Source organism: Hevea brasiliensis, chromosome 4 (genome assembly GCF_030052815.1).
Source record: "Hevea brasiliensis isolate MT/VB/25A 57/8 chromosome 4, ASM3005281v1, whole genome shotgun sequence".
NCBI classification, from domain to species: Eukaryota; Viridiplantae; Streptophyta; class Magnoliopsida; order Malpighiales; family Euphorbiaceae; genus Hevea; species Hevea brasiliensis.
This window is the reverse complement of record NC_079496.1, coordinates 106,147,344-106,161,887: the sequence shown is the minus strand read 5'-3', so window position 1 is coordinate 106,161,887 and position 14,544 is coordinate 106,147,344. Positions and strand designations below refer to the sequence as shown.

General features: G+C 33.1%; 1 non-coding gene across 1 annotated transcript; it reads left to right on the top strand.

Annotated features, from left to right (window-relative positions):
- The first annotated feature begins 925 nt into the window (after positions 1–925).
- Positions 926–1,032, top strand: LOC131179610 (small nucleolar RNA R71). The gene has a single exon (XR_009148501.1). It is a non-coding gene; the product is annotated as a small nucleolar RNA R71 (small nucleolar RNA).
- The last annotated feature ends 13,512 nt before the right edge of the window (positions 1,033–14,544 follow it).

The following is a 14,544-nucleotide window of genomic DNA, read 5'->3' as shown; positions in this document are numbered from 1 at the left end:
TTGTTTTTCACCCTCATCAGTTTCTTTCTCATTTTCTCTCTTCTCACTATTTTCACTCTTCTCATTATTTACAACTTTCCCACTTCTTAAAGTAATAGCTTGACACTGCTCTCTTGGGTTTTCTGGTTGACTTGGAAGCTTACTAAAAGACTTGGTACCTGAGGAAGATGCTTGTTGTGCAATCTGATTTTCCAGCATTCTGTTATGTATTTGCATCTGTTCTAGCCTTGCTTTCATCTCTCTCATTTCCTCATCATGCTTATTTTGGTTGGCAAGAGTCTGTTGTAAAAAAGCTTCAGTGGTGGAACTTTGTTCTTGCTGTTTTGGTGGAGGATTCATAGTTTTTTGCTGAAAATTAGGCAATGGTTGCCTATTTTGCTGATATGGAATTCCTTGTTGCTGTTGTGGTTGAAAATTCTGATTTGGAACTTGACTTTGCTGATTTCCCCATGAAAAGTTGGGATGATTCCTCCAAGTTGGATTATAGGTTTGAGAGTAAGAATTTCCCATTTGCTTGTTTCCATAATTACCAACATATGCTGCTTGCTCTCCATAGTCTACTCCACAGCTGGTAGTTCCCTCTGCATAAGCCACTTGTTGTGAACTTCCAAATGACGATGATGAACTAACCAACATACTCAAATCTTCCATCTTCTTAGCCAAAACATTTGTAAGTGCATCGAACTTTGCATTAATCATGTTGAACGGATCAAGATCATACATTCCAGCAGCTTGCCTCCTTTGAGTTGGAGCTGGTCCTCTTGGACTACTCCAAAGATGAGTATTCTTTGCAATTTTCTCCAATAGCTCATAAGCTTCATCTTCATGCTTCATAATAAATTCTCCTCCTGTTTGAGCATCAATAATCCCTCTAATTGCAGGAGTGACATTTGTTTAAAAATTCTGATTTATCATCCATTTCGGAATGGCATGATGTGGGCATTGTCTCTCTAATTCCTTCCATCTCATCCATGACTCATAAAGAGTTTCATCTTCTCTTGGTCTGAAAGCTGTCATTTGATTCCTCAGTTCTTGAGTTTTTCCAAGTGGAAAATACTGTGCAAGAAATGCATCAGTGAGTTGCTCCCTATTTGTGATGGAGTTGTGAGGTAAAGAGTCAAGCCAATCCAATGCTCTATCTTTCAAAGAGAATGGGAATAACTTTAATCTTGCTGCATCATCAGACACTCCAGGTTGTTTTTGCATGTCGCAGATCATAGCAAACTTCTTCAGATGTGTGTGTGGATTTTCAGAAGGATGTCTTCCAAATTGAGAATTTTGAATCATTTGAAGAACTCCAAAATCCATCTTGTAACTATTTGCATTAATTCTTGGTCTTGCTATGCTCTCTCTCAAATCATCAAAACGAGGAAAAGCATGATCCATCATACTTCCCCTAGGCACATTAGCATTAACAACTTCTTCACCTTGGGCTACATTTTCATTGTTTCGATCATTTCCAGCATTAACACCAATTCTAATTCTTTCATTAGCCATGTCTGCTTCTAATTCAATTTCTCTCAATGCTTCTTTTCTTTTTCTGGTTTCTTTCTTGTTGGCTTTACAAAATTTCTCAATTTCAGGATTGAACAATAAGGATGTGTCACTTGTGCTTCTAGCTCTTCTCATAAAAGATTAAAAGTACCTGAAAAAGAACAAACAAACACAAAATGAAAAGATAACAAAGATGAAACTATAAACAACTAAAATAATCAAGAATTCAATCTTAAACAAACAACTCCCCGGCAACGGCGCCAAAAACTTGATGTGTCCCGACCGCAAGTGCACGGGTCGTACAAGTAATATAGAAAAGATATCGTTCCCACGAGGAGTTGTGTTAATGATTGAATTTTTGATATAAAAAGTTGACTAAATTGAGCTATTTTTGAAATTAAAGTAATGAATGGATGGGTAATGGAGTATGAAATCTATATGTACAAAATTAATAATCTATTCAACAATGTAATGATTTAACTAAACTTGCATCAAATTGAGATAAGCAAGTTCAAATATAGAAAGATTTAAAATGGCAAGCAATTAAATTCAATTGAAAATTAACTATGGTAAAAAGGCGATTCCGGAGTTCGAGATTTCATATTCGAGCTATTTTGGGATTTTTAAATTGGTTATCCAATCTTGTGAATCTTATGGGTTTTAAGGAGATTAATTCTTAAATCCTTTGAATACCTTTTCGAGTGAGACAAAGAGTGTCTTAATCAAACTAATCCTACTTTCGTGGAGTTAGAATTAATTAAGACCCATTAAGTTCTTTAATTAATCTGTGAATCCTCTTAATCCTTAGTCTATTTCTAGATCTAAGTTAATTAAGTCCAATTTCTTAATTATCTATCACAAGGCTTTCTCCTTTCGGTGCTTCAACCATGGATTAAGAACATCACTTAATGGGATCCTACACTAAGCATGTCATTAAGCATACAAGAAATGAATAAAACTCATTAAGACCACAAAATATGGATTACCCAATCAAAAGCCACAAAATATCTCAAATATTACAACCCTTACTCCAGAATCAAAAGTAAACTACTCACTACCCATAATCCTTACAAGAAAATCTGAGTTTATATGAAAATAAGCTTCAATCTAAGCTAAGAAACAAGAAATTAAACACTAGAAATGTAGGAAAAATATAAGGAAAGAAAGAAATCTGCAAATCTTGGTTGAAAATGGTGTGGAAGGTGAAAGTGACTCCTCCAATTCTGCCTCTCCTCTCCCTTTCCTTTTCTGCTCCTTTCCCCCCCTTTCTAAAATGGGAAATGGGACTATTTATAGCATTTTCTGACATGGAGCCCTAAAATGGTGTGTTTGAGGAGGGATTTTCTGAGGGAATCTTCTGCCAGCTCATTAATGAACTCTTTATGGGATCGCATAAGTGGGTGCATAAGTCATGCGTCCCTTATGCGCGATTTTATTGGTTTCTGGTTCACTTATGCGAAACTGCATGACTTGGTGCATAGGTTATGCACAATTCCGTGAAAGTGCATAAGGGAGGCGTGAATGTGCATAAGCTATGCAGTCTCCTTATGCACATTTCGGCAGGTATTGGAACAGTGTTTCTTCTCCTCATGCGGATCTGCATAGCTTATGCGGCAAGTTATGCGCAATTTTGTCAATGCATATTTTCACTTGAAAACTTGTTTTTGACATCTTTGGCTGTAGAAGTCACTCCTCAATGGCAAAATTTCTTTTCAGTCCTCCAAAAACACCATTTTTCCTACAAAACAAAGTAAAAATTACAAATTAATGCAAAATTGACAACTATGAAAAACTAACTAAATAACTAATGAAATTGGCTAAAAATGACTAATAATAAAATAAAATGGCTATGAAATTAGACCTAAATGACTATGCAAAATGTATGCATCAGAGACCTATAAGGCAAGGCTAGTAGTGAATGGGTTTCGCCAGAGGCAAGGAATCGACTATGAGGAAACTTTCTCGCTTGTTGTCATGCTTAAATCAATTAGGATTCTATTAACAATAGTTGCATAGTATGATTATGAGATTTGGTAGATGGATGTTAAGACAACTTTTCTCAATGGATACATTGAAGAAAACATTTTCATGAAACAACCTAGGAGTTTTGAATCCCAAGATGGTTCCGAAGTGTGCAAGCTAAAGCGATCCATTTATGGGTTGAAGCAAGCTTCGAGGAGTTGGAACATCCGTTTTGATGAAACCATTAAGTCATTTGGTTTTATAAAAAATGAGGATGAGCTATGTGTATATAAGAAGGTTAGTGACAGTGCTATCACTTTCCTTGTCTTATATGTGGATGACATACTGTTGATGGGTAATGACACAGGTATGTTGACAACTGTAAAGGTATGGTTGTCAAATACATTCTTCATAAAAGACTTAGCGGAGGCAACCTATATTTTTAGGATTCACATCTATAGAGATAGAGTGAAAAGAATAATTGGTTTATCCCAAAGGCTATACTTAGAAAAGATGTTAAAGAGGTTTAACATACTTGATTCCAAGAGAGGATTATTACCAGTGAGACATGGTATCCACCTTTCTAAAGATATGTCTCCTAAGACACCTGAAGAAAGAGGCAAAATGGCTAGGATTCCATATGCTTCGGCTATTAGAAGTTTAATGCATGCAATGTTGTGTACTAGCCCGGATATCGCATATGCTGTTAGTTTGACTAGCAGGTATCAATCCAATCCAGGTTTGGAACACTGGATAGCTGTCAAGAATATCCTTAAGTACTTGAGAAGAACTAAGGATTTATTCTTGATATATGGAGGTGGAGACTTGCAATTGGCTGGTTATACTGATTCTGATTTCCAATTAGATATCGATGATAGAAAGTCTACCTCTAGATATGTGTTTATTTGTAATGAAGATGTAGTTAGTTGGAAGAGTTCCAAACAGAGTACGACTGCAGATTCCACTACTGAGGCTGAGTATATTGCTGCATCAGATGCTGCAAAGGAAGTTGTTTAGATATAAAAAATCCCGGTCTCACTAGAAATCCAAACACATAGAAAGGCATTACCACATTATCAGAAAAATAGCTGGGTAAGGCGATACAGCCATGCAGAAAATTGCATAAGTTGAAAATCCAGTTGATTCATTTACTAAGCCTTTGTCACAAGCTTAGTTAGACTGACATCTTGAGAAGATGGGTGTAAGATATTATAATGAATGACTCTAGTGCTAGTGGGAGATTGTTAGTAGCATGCCCTAGAGCATATCATTCAGTATGTATTTTGTACATCTTTTATTAATAAAAGGCATTTTCACTTTTCCATTTACATAACATATTTATGTGTAATAGAAAAGGTCCATTAATATTTTGTTAGAAATTCTATTCTTAAGTTGTTAAGAATATGGGTGACAGTATTTCTAGCACGAATTATCATAAATAGGTTCACAATCAAGGATACTTCACAATAAGGACATGACTTATCCAGTAAGATTGTATTCATGTTTGTTCCCAAGTTATTTATATGAGATGTAAATAAGATGGAATGGTGAGTCTCATACCATATAACAAACATGATAGGCACTTATACATGATAAGTAGGTCGAACCAGTAACATTTATGACAAGCACATGGAGTTTACTCTTGTTAATGTATTGTCATAAATAATATCAGTGCATATAATCTTTAGACCTGAGATAACACAGTTATCTTGTATATAGGTGGTTTGAATTTGATACTGCTTTCATACTTATACTGTGTATGGGTATATGGGCATTTGTTGGCTCCTACTAGTTTTATATGGAGGTAGGTGTTGATCAAGATGGAATCTGTTACCCTAAGTAAATAGGGATAAAATCCTATGTTTATTTAATTGTTCTTGATGTTTCAAGTTCTTGGCCAGGACAGATAAATTTAATCAGAAAAGAGTTTCTGATGAGAAAATCTTTTTAATCAAGAACTGAAATTAAAAGAGAACATAATATTCATAGCAAATGGGGTTTGACATAAACTATGACTCTAGCTCGAATTGGGATTCTGTAACAGAGAGATTCTAGTGCATAGTAACATATGATTATAGGTTCATTTAAGGTAAACCTTATTACTAATTAAGTGGCCATGGCATGCTATGCTAGGTGTTAACCATGGTCTATGAGGTGCATAAAATGATTTAGAGAAATCATTTATGGTAAGAAAGAGTTTTGATGATATTAAGAGTTGATATCATGTCTCATTGTCAATTGGTGATTAGCCTAATAAGTCACACACATACACAAGTAATCACCAAATTAAATATGATTTAATTAATTAATTAAAGAGTTTAATTGATTAATTAAATATGTTTGGTTTGCAATTAGATTGCAAAGTCCCTAGCATAACTTGAAACCAAATATAGTTTATTGGATGTATAGTATAAGTTAAATTTATATTTAAAGTATTTAAATATGAATTTAATTAATGAGAAATTAATTCATAGAGATTAATTAATTAATTTATATTTGATATAAATTGATTAGAAGAAGAAAAATAATTATTTTGGGTTGAGAACTCAAAATTAAGACACAGTAGTATTTTGGTCATTTCACAGAGTGACATGTGGCACCATGAGATGGTGACACATGGCACTACACATAAGCTTGCCATATGTCTTTTAATCATGTAAGATGATCAAAGTCAAGATTAAATATAGGTTTGACACTTGGCACAATGTGATTGAGTCAATTAAACCTAGAGCCAATCAGAAGGTGACATGTGGCAAGGGTTTTAAGTGATGACCTAGCTATATAAGTGTTGTTATGAAAGAGTAAAACGTGTGGCCTGCTATTCTCTCTTTGTGCTGCCACCCTTGGCTGCCCTCTCCCCTCTTAAATGGCAAATGTAGACTCAAAAATATATTAAAAGAGTTTTAATATGCTGTTTATCATTGAAATGAAATAGATAAAAATAAATCTTGCATAATGCATGTGACCCTAGATAAAAAATTTTAAATTTCAATGATCTAAACTTGTGATTTTTATACTTTCGCTCCTTCAATATATCCAATATGTCCAGCTCATACAGAGGCTCCTTAGGGCTTCCACTTATAACACGACATGTGTCATGCACCAAGAGGCATCGTAAGATCTCCTTTTGCATTTTATGGATCCATAACATACATAACATAACATGGTCATAAACATGGGGGGAGTCAGTGGGTCATCTATCTTCCATCAATACAACAATAATAAGTATGCAATTATGTAACATATTTGTGTTCTAGATACTTACACCCTAAATATATATGACATGATGCATGAGGATGATCATCATTTAAATTTAACAAGATTATATTTATTAAGGTTAGAATTACTCACCTTTTATAGCCTATCAACCACCTAACACGAATGATAGCTAACCTCGGATCCTTAGCTTCCTGAATCCCTCAAGTCTAATCATATAACCATAGAAACCTAATGAGTTATTTGAAGCTCTAGAACTCTATACACATAGTAAACATCTTATTCTAGGCTCTTAGGAACAATAAAATAATGTTTTGGAACCTTAGAATCAAAGGAGAAATAAAGTTGACAGAACTAAGTTCGGCTGCCGAAGTCTTAAACTTCGGTTATTGAACCTTTGATCATCGAGTGCCCATTTTGGGCTGCAGCCACTGTGGCTACCGAAGGCTTGGACTTTGGCTATTGAACTTGGAATTTCTCTAGATTTTCCTGAAAAACTATATGCTTCAGCTGCAATGCCTTTTGGCAGTAGAACCTAGGAATTTCCAAAATCCTTAAGTTGAAAACCAATAGAAATCCTCTTCCAAAACATCCAAAGCATACTTCAAAGCTCCAAAGCACAATCCAAACATATAAACACCTTCTTAAGGCCTAGAAAGACTTGAATTCATGCTCAAATCTCACATGCAGCCATTTGGGGCTTGAATTCAAGGTTCAAACAAACTTCCATCAACATAGAAAAAAAAAAAATTCTTAGGCTTAACAAAGGAACTAACCATTCTAGGTCCCAAAATACTTGGACTTGACAAAAACATGAATAATACTTCATTCCACATCCAAAATACATCAAAGAAAACATACTTTCATTAAAAAACTCGATATGTAACTCTTTTCCCAAAATCGAAGACTTAAAACCATGTAAAAATCATATGAAATTCAAAACCAAAACAATCTCATACACTTAGGTATAATTGAATTCTTCTAAAATACTAAAAGAAAGAGAAATTACCTCTTTCCCTTGAAATGGAGAAGGAAGTGAATTGACGATTCTAACTTCAATCCATGTAAAACCCTCACTGTAGCAATTCCGTACATTCTACTATTCCAGTCCGGACAATTAGAACGTCTGAAAAAATATTTAGACTAGAGTGAGGAGTCATAAATAATTCAAATACTAATAAGAAAAATTAAGAAAAAATTTTAAAAATAAAATACAATCAAGTCAAATGAACCGGTGCTCTAGCGATGGGTAACCCAGTGGGAAGTTGCAGTTTTCGCATCTAAAAACCCTAAACCCCGGAGAAAATTCATGAAATAATTTTTGGGAATCCAGAGAAGAGTCATTGAGGTTTCTATGGCATTAGAATACCAAGAAAAGGCTTAGAAAATTTTTTCGATTAGTACAGACAATTTTGGATTAATAAGCCAAACGGAGGGCATTTTGGTCATTTTTATCTTCGGAGATGATTTTTGACCGACTTGTCCAGTTAAGTAAATAATTATTATGACATAAAATATGAATAAATATTTCTAAAAATTAAATTAAAAATGAGTAATGAAAGAAGAAAAGAAAAGAAAACAAAAATGAAATAAAAATCAAATTTATAACACAGGATGATGCAATTAAAACCCTATCAACCAATCATATTTAATCAAGCATAAGAATAAAAGTCAAAAGACCCTAAATTAAACTAAAATTCTGTATCTTCTTCCTTGTACCCAAGTTTGCCGAGCTCCATGGTAAGAGAAGCTCCACCATTTTCTCTTCTTCTCACTTAAATCCTTTGCTAATCTTACCCCTTCACTAAAAATTATCCCTACACCTTGAAGAAGCTTGTGGCAACCAAGAAGTAAAGAAATTCTTGAGATTTATAAGCTCAAGTTAGCTCTCAAAAGAGGTTAGTGCCTAGTATTTCATCTTTCTTTTTAATTTCTTGTTTAAGAACATGATTTAAGTTGAATTAGTAAGAAAAGAAATGAAAATTATGTGTGTATATATATATATATATATATATATATATATATATATATATATATATCCCATGATTTTGGCAGCCATAGATGGTTTAGGGTTTGATGAATTCCTTTGAATTAAAAATGGCTTCATAGCTGCCCTTAACACTAATTTCATGATTAGGATAATGAAATGTAAGTTAATGCATGAATTGAAATGGTAGAGTTAGGGTTTGGGCATAAATTTGAGATTTTGTTTATGTATTAATGAAAAGAAGTTGTAATGGTCAATTAGTGACCATTTGGTCATGTTTGAGTAGGAAATTGAGTGAATGGTGCCAAGGGAATGGAGGTTAGGCATGCTATCCAATGTGCCCTGCAGGTCTGGGTGTAAGTCTAGCAAGGTTGGATAGCTTTAACTTGAGTTGTGTAGGTTTAATTAATGCAAGGCAATTAGACATGAAATTAGACACATAATGGCACAACTTTGATGAAGAAACCTTGCCTAGAAAACAAACTTAGGATACCCTAAAAATTGACCAAATCTGGGTAACCAACCTGCTGGTCCTGGAAATTGACCAAATGAACAGTATTTGTTCAAATGGTCATAATTCGGTGTAGAAATTTCCAAATGACCTAAATTTTATATCAATGGAAAGATTAGACAATTTAGAACAACTTTCATGAAGAACATAACTCCAAATTTTGACCAGAACTTAATGGAATTGTCCACCAAAGTTAAGATATCAAATCTGGCAAAACCAAATTGCCAAGAAATTCTGGATACAGGTCAATCCGGCCAGTTATGGTAAAATGGCTATAACTTGAGCTACAAAACTCCAAATGGAGTGATTCAAAAAGGAAATTAAAGAAGACACATAAAGGAACAACTTTCATGAAGAAAGTTTTATCAAAATTCTACTGTAACAATGACCAATGGAACAGTAAACTTAAGGTATGAAATCTGAAAATTTTAAATAACATAAAATAAGCTTTGAAATAGTATTGGCAATCAATGCCAACAAATTTAAAACCTAAAATGTGGTATAATTATGTATCAAACATTTGTATACATATTATGTATGAAAAAGTCAACAATTTGAGTGAATAGTAATGTGTGAATAGTAACCCCAAGAACATAAGAAAAAATAAAATAAATTAGAGAAGACATTATGAATGACAATATATAATGTAATTAGTGAATTTTAATCCTAGAACATAAGGGGATAACCCACATGGAGGGCTTTAGGAAAAATTATGACTGATAAAGCATATACTTATTGTAATAAAAAAAAGAATCATAAGGATGTATGAATTTGACATTAGTTCTCCTCCTGAGAGGAGAAAAATATTTCGATGTACAAATGGTACATAAACAAATTAATTGATGTGAATTGAAATCATCATGGATGGTATGATGAATTGCATAAATTGTGTAGGAATGAGATTTAGGTATTTATGCTTTTACTATGAATAAAAATTAAAATAATATAAATTATACTCGGAATATTTAATAAATAATGAAATTATGTACCAATGTATTGCCTAGACACGTGTTTCAGATTGGATAGATTGGTATGCCAATAGGGTATTGTTTTAGCAGTATTGCGAAAGACTTTATGCCTGTATTCATGGCTCTATGCCCGCACTCATGGCTTTATGCCTGCACTGATGGCTTTAATCCCGTACTCATGGTTTTATGCCTGATTATGTGTTATCATGGCTTTTTAGCCATTCTGATTGCATATGTGGTTGACGTTCCGCGTCCCATGGTATAACTGCCCAAGGCACCGCGGTGTCCAGCGCCAATGACTCATTATCCAGTTTAGTCAGCCTGTCATAGGTTACTTGGGAGGTGAAATTTATTGAAAAAAGTTAAGAATATTAGTAACGAAAATATTGGCAATTAAATAAATGAGTAAGAATATTTAAAATAAATTAGATTAATTATTTAGCAGAAAAAATTGAAATGAATTGGAACAATATTAAAATTTAATTATTATAAAAGAATTGAGCGCTTCTGAAGAAGAATAAATTAGAACAAAGGATAGTTAATACTAGAAGTATTATATAAAATTAGATTAAATTTCAGAGTATCCAAATTTTGATCCATTTTTTTTATTATATATTATTTTCTTGTTATATTATTGCACCACTAAGCAGCAATGCTTAGCGCGATGGATTTGTTTCCTCGCGTAGGTACTAAAGGTAAAGCCCAGTGAATATTAAACAGAGATTTTGGAGTTCTGATCTGCAGAAGTGTCTGAAGTATTCAAGGTTGTTACCTCCTCAGCAATGCATGTAGATAGGGCCCATATAGGTCATAATTCGTATGTTGTATAAAATGCTTAGTTATAATATTGTAATGTAAATTATGAAAATGTAATTAATAGGTATGTGATATAAATTAATAAATCAGTTAATTCATATGTGATTAAATTGTATATCATGTACATTAATGAAGATTGAAAATTTTCATGAATGGGAATGTATGAAAATGGATGGGAATGTATGGAAATGGATATGAATGAAATTGTATAGATTTGAATACGAAATTGAAATATATAGATGATGCATGCAATGATGAGATTTTTATCTTAAAATATTATTGAAATTTTCAAACAGGTGAATAGTGAAACATGTCAAACGATAATAAAATAGGAAAAACTCCGTTAGTTTCTCTATCAAAAAATAATTGATATTAAAAGATAATATCTTAAAAATAATTAAAGGAATAAAGTAAGATAAGATAGGGTGATCTAGCATTGAATGTAGTACACCTCGCTCGGCTACATTGTAGACAGGTGATGGGTGTCACAATCAACATTTACCAAGCTTCCCCGAAGAAGCAATCAAGCTTCACCACATGCAGTTACTAAGTAAATCTCCTTGGAAAGTCTTTTGCATGTCTACCAAGTTGAGAGAGAAAGATGAGTGAGAGTTCAAGTTACTTTTGGGTCAGAGAATAATCTATTGGCTATTTATACCCTCACTGTCGAAGGACTTTCAGCTGCCGAAAGTCATACTTTTGACTACCGGAGTCTATTATGCTCAAAAATGAATTTGCATAGTAAAAAGGACTTTGGCTATCGAAAGTCCATCTTTCGATTGTCGAAGTTCCTTTTGCCTAAAAGTTTCTTAAAACTTTTCTTTGAGCAAAACCATTAAAACATTTTGATTTTTAAATAAATTTTGAAAACATCGTACATATAAACACATGCATTTCTTACCACCATTTCCTTGCCAGTGGTATCTTTGAATTTGTCAAAATATTCCATTAATGACAAAAATTTTGATGTCAGGAAATGGAGGGTGTTACACCCTCTATCATGTTTGGTTTCTATGTTTAGACTTGTTATCATATTTACCTTATTGCCCTATTAATCATGCTTCTAAGCTCCTTGTATACTTTGAGTTGATTTGCACACAATGAGAACAATTAAGGAATAATCAACCCGTCAGCATGCACCTCCTTGCTTCTAATATACAACCTTTCTTTTTAGTTTTACCATCTTTCCCTATGTTATTTACTGAGTTAATTACATGTAACTAGGTTAAGAAAGCAAGTAAATTCAACATACGAAGAAAGGGGGAGAACAAAAGATCTACAAATACGTTAAAATAACCAACATCTAAAGAAAGGGAAGAAAAAATGATTACACAACCATAACTTTAGAGAAAGGTCCTAAGTTTTTATTACAAGGCCCATTTGGCCCATCACCCCATGTAAGAGGCCTTGAAGTCATCCTTGTACCTTGGCCCAACTTTGGTGCTCCTAGGGTTACCTTATTGGTCTTGGATTTACTTACCTTGTTTAGGTGATTACTTGTCTTATTTGGAGAGATCTGACCTTCCATGTTTGGGTGCTTACCATGTTTAGACTTACCATTTTTGAAAAAAGGAAAGTAATTTAAACCATTTACCATATATGAAAAAGGAAAGTGAGTAATACTACTTACCTTGTTTAGAAGAAATTGCCATAAATAAACTTACCATAAACAAAGGCAATTAAGGAAAAAAGAATGAAAATAAGGTAACTATATAAAAAAGGATGGAAAATCTGCCAGGGTCCAAACATACAATTCGACTAGGGTTGATTCCTTTCATTGGTTTAAACCAAGTTTACAAAGGTCCCAAAAAACCCAAACAACATACAAAAGGAGTTAGTATGGCTTAAACAATATGATAAATAAAGTTGACAAAATAAAAATCAAAACTATACCTTTCTATTTCTATGGCAGCAACAGCAACAAATGCTTAAAAAATAAGAAACAAGTGTAAAAATGAATGAAATTTTATAACAATATTCCTAAGACATAAAGTAAGAAATAGAAAAAAGAAACAACCAAAAAATTAATAGAAAAAATAAATTCAAGATTTTAAAATATTATTGTTTACATATACCCAAATTTCGTTGTAAATATTTATAATGAGTTTGCATACAAAACTGTAAGAAACTAAGAAAACTCAAAAGATTAAAGTTTTAAAAGAGATTGTGAACTCAATTTTAAGCGCAAGAATCACCGAAAAAGGTGAAATAATCATTGAGTTATGCCCTTGCAAAGTTCGAGTTCAACATAATCATGTGCAATCATGTCTTAAATTTTGAAAAATTGTATCCCAAAAAGTACAAATTAGATCAAAATGATTTATATATGAAAATTTCACAATTTTGAATTTAGAATCTACAAAAAAAAAATAATTTTAGGACTAAAAAATCTCCCTAACTATGACATATAAGTCAGGCATGTTGGAAAACATGTATAGAGTTTATAGGTTGCCCTCAAATCATATTAGCATTCAACATGAAAAAGAACTTAAAGATACTTACAAATACATGAAAAAGATGATATTTTAATGTTTTACATGATTACATTAGGTTATTTGATGACTCACCTTTGTAACTAAACTAAAAACAAGCTATGAAAGGAGGAAGAAGAAGAAAAAGAAGAGGAGAAGAGTAGACATGTGGGAGAGAGGGTTGAGAGAGTGGCATGTATGGGCTACTAGGATTGAGAGAGTGGTTGTTGTGTGAACCTTAGTTCTGAATGAGTTTTGTTTAAAAGGTTAAGAGATGTATTTATAGGCTTTTACAATAACTAGGAAGATTTTAACCTAGGTTAATTAGGAAAATCTATTGAATTTTGTGACCTATTTCCTATTTAGCTAGAATAGCAAGATTACTTTCCTAAACCTCTCTCTGAAAATCGACCAAAGAGGTATTGGCTGCCCAAAATGATTTTTTATTTTATTTCTTTAATATTTTCTCTTATACACTTCCTATTTTGGCTTGATTTTCCCTTAAGTGCACAAGGAAGACTAAATTCACTCCCTCTTCTCTCTCTCTATCTCTCTCTCTCTCTCTCTCTCTCTCTCTCTCTCTTGGATGACAGAGGGTTTAGAGTAAGGTCTTACTTGTCTTGTGCTAGTTGGCACTCCCTGGGCTCACTCTGGTTTAATACAACACTAGGTTGGGTCCAACTAAAGCATAGGAGGTCCATACCTTTGCTTATAGGCCCTATTGCTCTCTTTGACTTATTTTTTTGTTCTTTTATTTTTTTTTCTATGAACTTATTTAATTTTTATTTTAATCATGTAAAACATCATATTTCATTCCTCCAATATTTTTAGCATCCTCGAGGCCTCTTGAAGCTTTCATCATAAGGCTCCTCACAACCTCAAATGTATAAGTTCTTCAGGGAACAAAAATTAAGGGTCTAAATAAGATTATTAAATTTTATTTTAGAGTAATGCTACATTTAGATATTGTGATATTGCAAATGTAATGCATCCTATACTAAATTGTCTACAACAACCATCTTTTATATTGCTTCCCATTCAAATCCGTTATGAGTAAGAAGCTCCTTTAAAATCTTAAACCGTTTCTTCCGTGTTTTTAGCCATTTCTTGATGTGCTCC